Here is a 13,948-nt window from a genome sequence, read left to right on the forward strand (position 1 = left end):
GACAAGCCAGGTCGTAAACACACAGACAGATAAAGTACAAGATCAGCAGACAAAGGCAGGGTCAAAGTACAGGCAGGGTTCGGCAACGGGGTATCAGAAATATCGGGGTACAAAATCAGGAGGCAGAAACAGAGTCTAGGAGCGAGCCGGGGTTCGGCAACAGAGTATCAGAAATAACGAGGTACAAGATCAGAGTTCAGAAGGGTAGTCGAGGCAGGCAAAAGTCATAACAGATAATCACAATCAAACTAGTACTTTAGCTATCAACAGAATCTAGCTAAGTGTAGGATTACAGCTCCAGCTGGTCCCGGCACACTTGCGGATCTGACTACGGATCTGGGTGCTCCCACATGTGTGATCGCACGCCAGACAAAGAGCAAGTGAACAACCAGCAATATATATACTCTAGGACCTTTCCAGGACCTCCCTAATTGCTGGTCCAATGGGAGCAGTGGAATTTGTCAGCTGACCCAGCTGGTCAGCCGACTCCCTTCTAACAGCTATTTAAACTCTGCCTCTGTGCTCGCGCGCGTGTAAGTCTGAATCTTGGTGGACTATCAGTCCCAGCCACACCAGTACTGTCTTGCAATGTATCCAGTGAACTGAGTGCGGGAGCCGCCTCCAATGCGGATTCCGCCGCTCTGCCTAAGCGGCATGCGGCGTTTTTTCCGCGTTGTGACGCCATGCTGGACGCGGAAACAGCCGCCTCGCCTTGAGAGACAGCGGCTTTTCCGCGTTTCATCACAGTTTGCACATGATGGTTTTTGTTTAATGTCCCTCAATGTCACCCAGTGTCCTCCCATGCATAAGTCTACAAATCTCAGCTTCCTAGGGTCTATAAATCTGTGTCTAGTACGGTCCAATCCATCTACACCTATAAAGGGATTATTTGAGAGCGGGAGTAAAGGAGATGGGACAGGAGCTAGTGAAAGAGAAGAATTTGCTCTCTGAAAGACGTGAAGGGTCGTATGACATAGTGGAGGAAGTTGTAGTCTAACCTCTGGTTTCTGTGAGATCCAAGTAAGGTCTGTGAGGGAGTAATACGAGAGATCCTGTTCTAGTGTAACCCATTGTTTATATGTGACATGTCTGTTCCAATCTACTATTCTAGTAAGCACAGAAGCATAGTAGTATCTTCTAACATTAGGCAGAGCAAGACCCCCTTCTTGTTTGGGGCAGTATAAAATCTCTCGTTTGAGGCATGGAGGTTTTCCTCTCCAGATATATTTATTGAAGATCATTTGGACCTTATTCAAGAAAGAGAGAGGAATCTCAATAGGGAGCGTCTGGAATAGATACAAGATCCTGGGCATCGCATTCATCTTCACTACGGCGATTCTTTCTAACCAGGAAAGTTGGGGCATGTCCCACTTTCGTAAGTCAGCTGTTATTGTCGCTAGGATTTGGGGGAAATTTAATTCAAAGGTCTCTTTCAAAGATCTTGAGATATTAGTCCCCAGGTATCGAATGGAGGAAGGGTTCCATTTAAAGGGGAAGTTTTGCTGGATAGTGTTAACTTGTTCATCAGGCAAGTTCACATTATATGCCTCGCATTTGTCCAAATTTATTTTAAAAAAGGACAGTTTACTAAACCGTTCGAAATCCGCAAGCAAGTTTGGTAGGGAGGTTATCAGGGATATCTTTTCGCCAAGTGTTCATCAGCTTGTCAGTTAGGCTAGCCTCTTTATCAATAAGAAGTGCATATACTTGGGAAGTAACTCCTGTGAGTCCTAAATGTGAAAGGAGGTCTTCTAAGGGGTGGAATTGCACTAGAAGGCCAGCTTCCCTAAACTGGGCATTGAAAGCATGGCTTAAATGAAGAAATCTAGAGAACATAGAATTTGGAAGATCGTACAGTTGTTTAAGATCCCCAAATTGTCGAAGACAGTTACCTTCAACTATACCTTGGATTTTAAGAATGCCCTTGATAGCCCAAACACTCGGGTCAGGGATGGAAATCAATTCTTGAAGTCTAACATTATTCCACAAAGGTGTGTGTGGTGACCACTGCCCCTTTTGTACCATTTATGTTCCTGCTATTGCCCACATTTTTGCAGTTGTTTTCATAGGGATAGTTAATGAAGGTAGAGCTTTGGCCCCTCGAAAGGGTAGGCTAGAGAGAGCCGTAAATGATCCCAATATTGATGCTTCCAATACTGTGGCTGGGTTGTAATCTGATTGTGCGATCCACCAATAAACCGTTGTTAGAGCAGCTGACCAGTAGTAAAATTTAAGCTTGGGAAGTGCAATCCCACCCCTATCCACAGGCAGATGTAAGCTGCTCAACGCAATGCGAGGAGTTGAGGAGTTCCAAATAAATGATCCAATAATTTTATCTAGCTCTGAGAAGGTACGGGCAGAAATAAGAACAGGGGTATTGCGAAAGATATATAAAAAATTAGGAAGTATGCACATCTTCTTGATGAGGTTACTGCGACCTATTAAAGAAAGAGGAAGTGTTGCCCAAGCCTGCAATTTTTCCCGAGTATGTATCAGAATAGGGTCAATATTTAAATCATAAAAGTCTGGCACTTTAGGAGAGACATCAACACCGAGGTATCGAATAGTGGACGCTACCTGGAATGGGTGGGAAGGTGGTGACATTTGAGGATAGGGATCCAGTGGCAATAGCAGAGATTTGCTCCAATTGATCACTAACCCAGAATCTTTCCCAAAATCCTACCTCCTTTGTTGAAGTAGTTTAATAACATGTTTGCCACACACGATTGTCATTTGGGCACAATTTAAATGCATCTAAATAGCTGCAGTTTTAACATCAGGGGCTTGATTCACAAAGCGGTGCTAACTGTTAGCACGCCTGTGAAAACCCCCTTAGCACGTCTAAACGAGCTTTTCGCGCGTAAAACTTTATGCGCGTAAAACTTTACGCGCGCACTGCACAGAGCGCAGGGCGCTCCGCGCGAAGTGCCCATTAAAGCCTATGGGACTTAGCACGCGCATAGGACTTTGCGCGCGCATAGGACTTTGCACACAAAACTTTGTGCGCAATCTGATTGAGAAATCTGGTGCTACCCTCTTAGCACCCTGGTTAGCACGTCTAAAGACTTTAGACGTGCTAAGTAGGTTAGCACCGCTTTGTGAATCAAGCCCCATGCGTGTCAAGTGTAACCATGCAACGAAAAAAGCCTCATGTTGCGTCTGAGGATGGCAACCACTGTGCTCAGATGCAACTCCATGGGGGAGCTGCCTGTCCGCCGCCCATGCTGAGGGCTAACAAGCACCCGGCCAGTGGATGTATTCACTGCCTTACAGAGCAGGCAATGAAGGGTGTACGTTCTGCAGTGTTGTGAAACTGGACAAGTCCGAAGGTAGCCTAATGCTGCATGGTCCTACTAACTGCTACTGGCTGACGACGGCCACAGAGGTATTTCCTTGGATCTCTTCTAGGGGACATGATACATGTGTCACAGTGCAGAGGGACACTAGATGTTTCATATAGAAATTGTACAGCTGTTATTGCCACCATGCAGACTAAAAGAGGACGCTAAGGGTCACTTTGCACTATGTCCACCACTCTTCATTTTGATGGAGATGACGCAGGCAGACTCAAGATGGATGGGTCAAGAACTGTAATGGTCTTTCTTTTGGCCGGCTCACATGAACACATTTTGACTAAGGCCTCTTTCCAATGGATAGCTGACAGACTTTACCGCCTTTACTTCCCAACTTTTTAAGATAAGAAAGTGAAACACTTAAGCCACATCCCTGCCCCACGCCTAATCACGTCACTGGTATACATAAAATTAAGATTTCAAAAATCCCAGTGATGTATTTCTTGTCCAGCAGGGGGTACGTTACTTAGCGGGTGTCAGGCCTATGCATATGACCCTTTTGGCTCACTCTGTTGCAGGGTTATATGAATGAGATTTTTTTTTTCGTTGCTGTGCAATAACAAATGCAAAACGTGCCTGAATGGTTCATGCAAAGTTTAATTTCTGTAAGTAGGTCTGCTTTCATGACTAGAGCAAGTTTTACATTTCAGTGCCTAACGCATTTAACTAGCGACCCTTTTATATTTTGCAGTTTTCCCCCTGAATCTGAGAAACTTTCACGAAAAAACAGAGCTTTATCTCACTTGTAAAAATACGGTTTTAAAGAAAAGTTTAAAGAAAACCATTGAAAAAAACAACAAGAAGAAAAGAAATACAATATACATTTTTTTTAATAAATTATCTCCCAAGTATTAAAAAAACCTATTATGACTACATCAAACTAGCAATATTTCTACAGCAAATTGTGTGCTTTTTTTAAAAAAAATATCGATTTTACATAGCACAGATAATTTTACTCTCACACAATATCTTATCAAGATTTCTCTACTCTACTAATGAAAATAAAAAAGGTAATGTTTAATAATGAGGGCAGTATCTGAGCAGTATGATTTGTCCTGCCATTTTAAAGGCAACCTGATGTGAATCTGGAATATAAAGGTAAATGTGCAACAGACACTACAACCCCCACAATTCAATGCACCAGGGAGTTGCTCAGAATAGATCCAGGACCTTAAAGGGCAAGTCCGTGCACCAGTTGAAAGATCGAGGACTCTACCTAGATTTAAATGACACAGGCTTTAAAGGACAACTGTAACGAGAGGGATGCCATATTTATTTCCTTTTAAACAATACCAGTTGCCTGGCAGCCCTGCTGATCCATTTCGCTGCAGTAGGATCTGAATCACACCAGAAACAAGTATACACTAATCTTGTCAGATAATAACAAAAATGTCAGAAACATCTGATCTGCTGCATGCTTCTTCAGGGTCTATCGCTAAAAGTATTAGTGGCAGAGGATCAGCAGGATAGCCAGGCAACTGGTATTGCTTAAAAGGAAATAAACATGACAGCCTCCACATACCTTTCACTTCAGTTGTCCTTTAATGTATATAAATACTAAAGTGACAGGTGCAATGTTTCGGTCTCACGGCCTTTGTCAAGTGCACTAAGAAAGTACTTGTTGGAAAGCATCAATGTGGTATCCAGGCGACAAATACAATATGTTTAAATGGCAATAAAGATGGCATCCTCATACCTCCCAACTGTTTGAGATGAGAAAGAGGGAAGGAAATGTAAAGTTAAAAAGAAAAATTAGTTTAACTTACCTGGGGCTTCTTCAGTGGCGTACCTAAGGCATTTGACACCCGGTGCTAGGTATTAAAAGACACCCCCCCATAAAAAAAAGCGACTGTGGCATGCTAAATGCGACACGGCGGGTACTGCCAGGTGTAGGCTCCCCCCCCCCTAAAGTTGGCCTCAGTCTAGGTAGCTAACAAAAAATGTGTGTGGTTATGACCTGCGTCGCGCCGCGGCGAAAAATGGGCATGGCCATGACCGGATGAGGGCGGAGCTAACTAATTTAAAGTGAACGGAGGCTGCCATATTTATTTCCTTTTAAACAATAGGCAGCCCTGCTGATCTATGTGGCTGCAGTAGAACTGAATTACACCAGAAATAAGCATGCAGCTAATCTTGTCAGTTCTGACAATATTGTCAGAAACCCCTGACCCGCTGCATGCTTGTTCAGGGTCTATGGTTGAAAGAATTAGAGGCAGAGGATCAGCACGGCAGCCAGGAAACTGGTATTGCTTAAAAGGAGATAAATATGGCAGCCTCAATATTATTTTCACCTCGGGACAGTGGGCCCAAGTTTTGGTGAGCCTTTCCCCAGAAAATTCAAATAATTGTTCAGGTTTTCTCAAGAAAATACACATAATGTGAGCATATTTGCCCAGAAATTACGTTCAATCATGTCGGCAGATTTGACCAGAAAACACGTGCAATCATGTGGCAGATTTGACCAAAAAACACATTCAATCATGTGACAAATTTGACCAAAAAACACGTTGCCCAGAAAATACATGCAATCATGTCGGCAGATTTGCCCAGAAAAATACATGTCGGCAGATCATGTCGGCGGATTTGCCCAGAAAATACGTGCAATCATGTCGGTAGATTTGCCCAGAAAATATGTGCAATCATGTCGGCAGCTTTGCCCAGAAAATATGTGCAATCATGTCGGCAGCTTTGCCCAGAAAATACATGCAATCATGTGGAAGATTTGACCAGAAAATACATGCAATCATGTGGCAGACCTGGCCAGAAAACACTTCAATCATGTAGCAGACCTGGCCAGAAAATACATGCAATCATGCCGGCAGATTTGACCAGAAAATACATGCAATCATGTAGCAGACCTGGGCAGAAAATACATGCAATCATATCGGCAGATTTGATCAGAAAATACATGCAATCATGTGGAAGATTTGACCAGAAAATACATGCAATCATGTGGAAGATTTGACCAGAAAATACATGCAATCATGTGGAAGGTTTGACCAGAAAATACATGCAATCATGTGGAAGATTTGACCAGAAAATACGTGCAATCATGTGGAAGATTTGCCAGAAAATACGTGCAATCATGTGGCAGACCTGACCAGAAAATACATGCAATCATGTGGAAGATTTGACCAGAAAATACATGCAATCATGTGGCCGACCTGGCCAGAAAACACTTCAATCATGTAGCAGACCTGGCCAGAACAGTCGATACACCTGCTAATATAAATTAAAAAATGTTTTTACTCACCTGAAGTAGCAGCAGACCTCCTGTCCCTGCCGCCGTCCGGCGCGCAGCTCCCACGATCCTCTGTAGCCAGCCAGCAACTGAAACTCCCGCGCTGAGAGCAGGGCTACGGGAAAATGGCGCCCGAAGCCCTGCACTGCAGACTCAAAGTCTCCAGAGCAGGGCTTTGGACGCCATTTTACTGTAGCCCTGCTCTGCCGCTGTCGGAGCTGCGGGCTGCTGCTGTCAATGAACTGACACGCTGTCAGTGAACTGACACAGCGTCTATTAGACGCTGAAAGTCAGTTCACGCTGGGGGGTGCTTCAACACCCAAAGCACCCCCCTGACACTGCCACTGCCCCAGTATAGCTAGTATAGTTGCTCCCAATATAACTATTATAGTTGCCCTCAGTGTAGGTAATACAGTATAGTTGCCCCCAGTGTAGCTAGTATAGTTTCCCCCAGAATAGCTAGTATAGTTGCCCCAGTATAGCTAGTATAGTTGCCCCCAGAATAGCTAGTATAGTTGCCCCCAGTGTAGGTATAGGTAATATAGTTGCCCCCAGTGTAGGTAATATAGTTTCCCCCAGTGTAGCTAGTATAGTTGCCCCAGTATAGCTAGTATAGTTGCCCCCCAGTATAGCTAGTATAGTTGCCCCCAGTATAGCTAGTATAGTTGCCCCCAGAATAGTTAGTATAGTTGCCCCAGTATAGGTAATATAGTTGCCCCCTGTGTAGGTAATATAGTTGTATTGCTTTGCACACCAATAGAGGGCGATGTTGGTTGTGGCTAGGCAGGATTAGTAATTATTAGGTTGATGGTTAATTTTTCACATATGTATATACGCAACCAATTTTAATTTTAGTTTCCACAGAGATTGGGAATATGAGAGGAATGTTTTAATTGCACAATTTCATATGAAATATTGTAAAGGAGGAGTCACTTCCTGGCTGGCGGCCCTACAGGCTTTAAAATGAGGGCGCACACGTCAGTGATGCAACACGCAGAGCAGAGCGAGCGCTAGCAACTGGACTGGCATCTCGGCGGATTGAGCAGCTTACGGTGGGCACTGAGGGGTGATGTGGGTCATTGGCGGCCGCTTGTAACTGACTCCACTTAAAGCCTGAAGTGTACCTGACAATGCTGGCTCATTTTTTATGAACTTTATATTTTTAAATAAATCGGATTTACACTATAGGAGGCTGGTCTTCCTATTTTTTTTCTTCCTGCATGTTCTACACCTTAAGGACCTAACCAGACACGGATTAGGTTTGCATCTACCAAGGAGGGGAACAAGCGAGCTCGTGAGGCGACGGGGGGCCATACACCCCGGAGGCGCAGTCTGGTCTTTTTCAAAAGACCGCAATATCTGGTGAGTGAGTCCATGAAGGGGGGAGAGGTGGATGAATGAAATTTTATGCTGAGAGCGCAATCACAACCAATAATATAGTTGCCCCAATGAAGCTAGTATAGTTGCCCCCAGTATAGGCCCACAGTGTAGGTAATATAGTTGCCCCAGTAGCATAGTATAGTTGCCCCAGGTCTGGGGGAAGCTTGGAAGGAGGGGTGGCAGGGAGGGGGCCAGACTAGAGATGAGCGTAATGACTTAATTACGATTTCGCGAAATTTCGCGTAGTTCGTGTAATTACGATTATGGCCGTAAGTACATAATCGTTATGAAGAAGGATTTCGCGAAATTCCGCGTAAGCGTAATTTTCGCGTAATTATCGCATTACAGTGGGTATCGCGAAATTACGTTTGCCTTGCATGCAACCGTTTGTAAGCGTAGTTACATAACGTAATTTCGCGATAGTTCATATTACTGTAAGTGTTAATTTTCGCGTCGTTTTCGCGTTACGGAATGCTATTTCGCATATAAAATTCGCCATGTAGTGATATTTCGCATCAAAATTCGCCATGCAGACAAAAATGCCTTTGGCGAAAATTTGTGAGCAACTACGCTTACGGTATTTTCAATTACGATTTTAATGGCAATTACGCTACCATAATTTCGCATCATAATAGCAAATTTCGCATGCGTAATTATAGTAACGCGAAATTTCGAAAATTTCGGCTCAACACTAGGCCAGACCCCCCACCTCCCTCACCTGGGTCCCCTCCTTCTGGCGCTTCCCCCCTCCTAATTAGTAGCAGCTAAGAGCGGGCAGGAGCGGGCGGAGAGGATTTACTCACCTGCTTCCTGCGCTTCAGGCGATGGCACACAGCGTTATCCTCACGTGACACTGGTCTCCGACTTCTCTGTCGCTCACTGTGCTTCCGCTAATCAGGTAGCACAGTGAGCGGTGGAGAAGGCGGAGACCAGTGTCACGTGACGATGACGCTGTGCGCCATTGCCTGGAACGCAGGAAGTAGGTGAGTAAGTCCTCTCCGCACGCTTCTGTCCGCCGCTACTAATTAGGAGGGGTGAAGCGCCAGAAGGAGGGGACCCAGTTGAGGGAGGTGGGGGGTCTGGCCCCCTACCTGCCGCTTTCCCCGCCACCCCTTCTTTCTGTGTTGCCTCCCCCTCCTGCAGTACACAGGCCTCTGTAGTAGGCCTTGGTGACACCCCCAGCGGGGCGCCCCTTGTCGCCCTATGGTAGGAACGCGACTGGGCTTCTTACATTCCCCTGCAGTCGTTCTGTGCCCGCGCCGTCCTTCCAAGACCCTCCAGCCAGCCTTGGTGACCCCCTAAAAGCTGGCTGGCCATGCGCCTCCTCCTCGCGTCCCCGTGCAAAGCAGCATTCTGCGCAGTACGCAGGGAAAAACACCACTGTGCATGCACAGAATGCTCCTGGCAATGGCAGCGTGATTAGGGTGTTCACGGCTCTGGGCCACGCATGTGCAGTAGCCTCAGACTGGCCATGACGGGCCAGATTTCAGGGGATCGCTGCTGCTTTTAGGAGGGTCGCGGAAGGACGGCATGGGCACAGGATGACTGCGGGGCTGCAAGAAGCCCCAGGTCAGGTAAGGCTCATACACACGTCCAACATGCGCACAACCACATGACCAACATGACAAACCACACAACCTGACGAACCACATGACCTACATACACACGCCTAGATGGCTAACTAACCAACTCAATTAACATACTGCGCAAGCAAGAGGACTGACGGACTACACATTCAAAACAAGTACAAGTCTTTCAAACAACTTAAAAACACGCACCAACTGCATACCAACTGCATGATATCAGACCAACATAGAGTCGGATTGATAAAACCGCATGATTATCATCCAACAGACTAAAGTCAGATGGTAATCAGGTTGCAGGTTGGTTGCTCTCTGCAGACAGTTTGGTCATACACTTGACACAGGCAGCTGAAGCTGCTGAGAGCTTTCTCTCACACACAGGGTTAACAGATGCACTGTAAGGGAATCCCCCTCCCCTCATAGTTCTCTCTGCAATCAGATTTGAGCAGACTTGCCATCAGTTAAGGGTGAAAGGAATTTGATACAGTAAACAAAAGAGATAAGCAAGTGAAATGTATACATCATTATTTACCAGCACTTCAGGAACTCTCTCAATCCCAGGCTAAAAAAAAACATGTTAATCGATAGTGTTCCTTTAAAGGACCACTATCACGAAAATTGTAAAAATTGAAATACATATAAACACATACAGATAAGAATTATGTTTCTTCCAGAGTAAAATGAGCCATAAATTACCTATCTCCCATGTTGCTGTCACCTGCAGTAGGGAGTATAAATCTGACAGAACCAATACAATACAATAACATTTGTAAAGCGCTTTTCTCCCATAGGACTCAAAGCGCATAGTTGTGTCTCAGATCAATACAGGGTTGCACGCTGGGTTGTGTTACAGAGGAGATAGTCAGATGTTCATGAATGCCAGACTGAAGAGGTAGGTTTTCAGTTTAGACTTAAATGCTTCCAGGGATGGAGCTGTCCTGATTGGGTGACAGGTTTTGAACTAGCCCATTTTCTCATGGGGGTTCTCGGGGTTTTCTTTATTTTAAAAGCACTTAGTGAATGGCAGTTGCTCTGTCTAATTGCCAAAAGAGTGTGCAGTGAGCAGGGAGGCTGGCCAGCATCTTTGTATAAATCATTTTCAGAGAGTGTCTTTATAAACAATAAAGGCCATGCTGAGAACCCCCCACGAAGAGATATGACTAGTCCACAACTTGTCGGTTCTGTGAAATTTCTACTACCTACTGTAAGTGACAGCAACATAGGAAAAAGGTAATTTATGGCTCATTTTATTCTGGAAGCAACGTACTTCTTATTTGTATGTGTTTACTTGTGTTTAACATTTTACCATTTTTTGTGATAGTGGTCCTTTAAGAAACACTTTAAGCCACGCCCCTGCCACTACCTAATGTAAGTCACAAGAGAAAAGTAATTTAGGGCTCATTTTACCTTGGAAGAAATGTACCTCTTATTTGTATATCTCTACATGTGTTTTAAATTTAATGATTTTCAAGATAGTGGTCCTTTAACAAAGGCTTCTGGGAAAATGAACCGCAAAGTAACAGACAGTTAAAACCAACCAGGAGCTTTCAGTTACGCATGTGATAAACATGTAGTCATTGCTGTTATTGGGAATCATTTTGATATATTCTAATGCCGTGGGACATTTAAAAGAGGCAGTCAAGCAATAAGCAGAAATGTGTTGTAGAATTGCTCTGAAATGGACCGAAAATGTTAATTCACCACAAGGGATTTTTCCAGCTCGCTACCCAGACAAGGGCAATTTAGTCCGATGCTTCCTTCAGGTGCGGCTTCTTTGCGAAGGAATTGATCTGGACCCCTGATTGTTTGCATTGAAGTGGTCATCAATACAGGGGGAGAGGGATAAGACACAGATAATGCTGACTGGTGGTTTCCCAGAATCCCTTGCATCTTGTGCTGCTGATTTCTCTGTCTGTACAATACCACAGTGTAGAGCAGGTTTCTTCTTTTTGTATGTTATACTTCATTAAGGCCTGTGTTTATCAAGTACTTCCTGGCATAGGTAAGGTTTTCTGACATACCCCTTGTGCTCTCTTATGCATATACATTTTTATTGGAAGTACATCTTCAGGCCACTTTTACATTTGCCTAGCAAGTGTATGTTGTGTTTTGCCATAGGGTAATGCAAAGACAATGCAAGGCAATGGGGCCTAGCACACTTACCGCATTGTGTTGCGCTGGAAGTTCCTGATCGGCCACCGACCCACCGCAAAGTCAACAGCGCATTACCGTCGGACTTCCACTGTCACACAACCACAATGGAAGTAATGAAGGTTAATGGGTTATGCAAAACGATGTGAATACGACAGGTAAGCACCAAGAATCCAGGTGACGTACTTCCTGTCCAGCAGGGGTTTGAAGGGGGCGGTGCTATTCATATGACCCAGTATAGGCAGCTAAGTATAGATGCCCCCAATATAGGTAGCCAGGTGTAGGTGCCCCCAGTATAGGTAGCCTGGCAGGGCCGGGCCGAGGCATAGGCTGGAGAGGCTCCAGCCTCAGGGCGCAGTGTAAGAGGGGGTGCACAATTCATTCAGCTGTCATTCCTAATTGTGTTTGAAGCAGAAAGAAATAAGAAAAGGGGATACATGGCAGTGACTGCAAGCCAGATAACTACATATTAAGGTGTTGGGGAGGTTGTGGGCCCTGTGGCGCCTCTTAGTCTAATAGCAATCAGTGTGTAATGGCTGGGGTGGCAGGGAAGGAGGGGCGCACTTTGGTGTCTCAGCCTTGGGTGCTGGAGGACCTTGTCCCGGCTCTGTGGCCTGGTATTGGTGCTCCCATATAGTTAAACTAGTAGAGGTGTCCCCAGTATAAGTAGCCTGGTATTGGTAACCCCAGTATAGGTAGCCTGGTATAGGTGCCCCCAATATAGGTAGCCTGGTATAGGTGCCCCCAGTATAAGTAGCCAGCTTAAGGTGCTTCCAGTATAGGTAGCCAGGTATAGGTGCCCCCAGTATAGGTAGCCTGGTTTAGTTGCTCCCAGTATAGGTAGCCAGGGTTAGGTGCCCCAGTATAGGTAGCTAGGTATAGGTACACCCAGTATACATAACCATGTATAGGTGCTCCCAGTATAGGTAGCCTGGTATAGGTGCCCCCAGTATAGGTAGCCAGGTATAGCTGCCTCCAGTGTAGGTAGCCAGGTATAGCTGCCTCCAGTTTAGGTAGCCAGGTATAGTTGCTTCCAGTGTAAGTAGCCAGGTATAGGTGCCCCAGTATAGGTAGCCAGTGCCTCCAGTGTAGGTAGCCAGATATAGGGTATAGGTGTCCCTAGTATAGGTAGCCAGTGCCTCCAGTGTAGTAGCCAGGTATAGGTGCCCCAGTATAGGTAGCCAGTGCCTCCAGTGTAGGTAGCCAGGTATAGGTGTCCCCAGTATAGGTAGCCAGTGCCTCCAGTGTAGGTAGCCAGGTATAGGTGCCCCCAGTATAGGTAGCCAGTGCCTCCAGTGTAGGTAGCCAGGTATAGCTACCGCCAGAGTTTATTTTAAATGTTTTTACTCGGTTCAGGTTCACTTTAAGTAATCATTTTGCTAACTCTACCTAATAACCCTAGACTAACCCAAATTCAACCTTTTTACTAATAAACTTCTCATACAAAAGCTCTGCGTCCTGACATGAACTTCCTCAGAAACCTCTTTTATCAGCTCTTGGAATCGATGATGCGCCACAGTGGTGAGTGGACTATTGCTGACCCACCTGCATTCTTCCTGTCAGAGATCCCCATCTCCACAGAAATAATGTCTAGACTGGAGACCACATGTTCCGAGGTAGTTAGCATAATAAAACTGTGATAGTACCCTAATGTGTCTAAGGCTAGGCTATAAAAAGACTGGAAGTACATTGACGATGCACTTCAGCTCTAAACTGTGCATTTTATTTCCAGTTTCCTGTGTTGAGAGCCTGGGCAAGCAATCGCATGCACACAGATTTACTGCGCTAGTCATGTTGTGTTAGAGGCTCGCTCAGCACATAATGTCATCCTTGTTGGAGAGATTTCCATGGAGTCTGCATATAATTTCCAAGTCTATTCAGCCAGCTTGTCCACTTCCACCATTCTGTCTCAGCATTTATTGCTGGCAGCTTATACACAAGCTGTTGTGAATACATACGTATACCGTACATACATGTTCCAAGAGAGCACATGAAAATCGAATTGCATTCCTTAACAACAAATTTTTTAACACGTTTTTTAAAAAAAACAATTTACCATTGAAAATATTAGCATTTGTTAATATTAATATTATGTATATTGAGCAATGACTCTTCCAAAGTGCTGATTCACACTGGAGGACTACATGTCGTGCCCCTGTTGAGGTGCAAAGTATTTTGCGTGGGCCAACTTCTGCAAGTAACAGTAGTGAGGTTGTTTTAGATCCTCCATATTCTGGCAA

Source organism: Hyperolius riggenbachi, chromosome 9 (genome assembly GCF_040937935.1).
Source record: "Hyperolius riggenbachi isolate aHypRig1 chromosome 9, aHypRig1.pri, whole genome shotgun sequence".
NCBI classification, from domain to species: Eukaryota; Metazoa; Chordata; class Amphibia; order Anura; family Hyperoliidae; genus Hyperolius; species Hyperolius riggenbachi.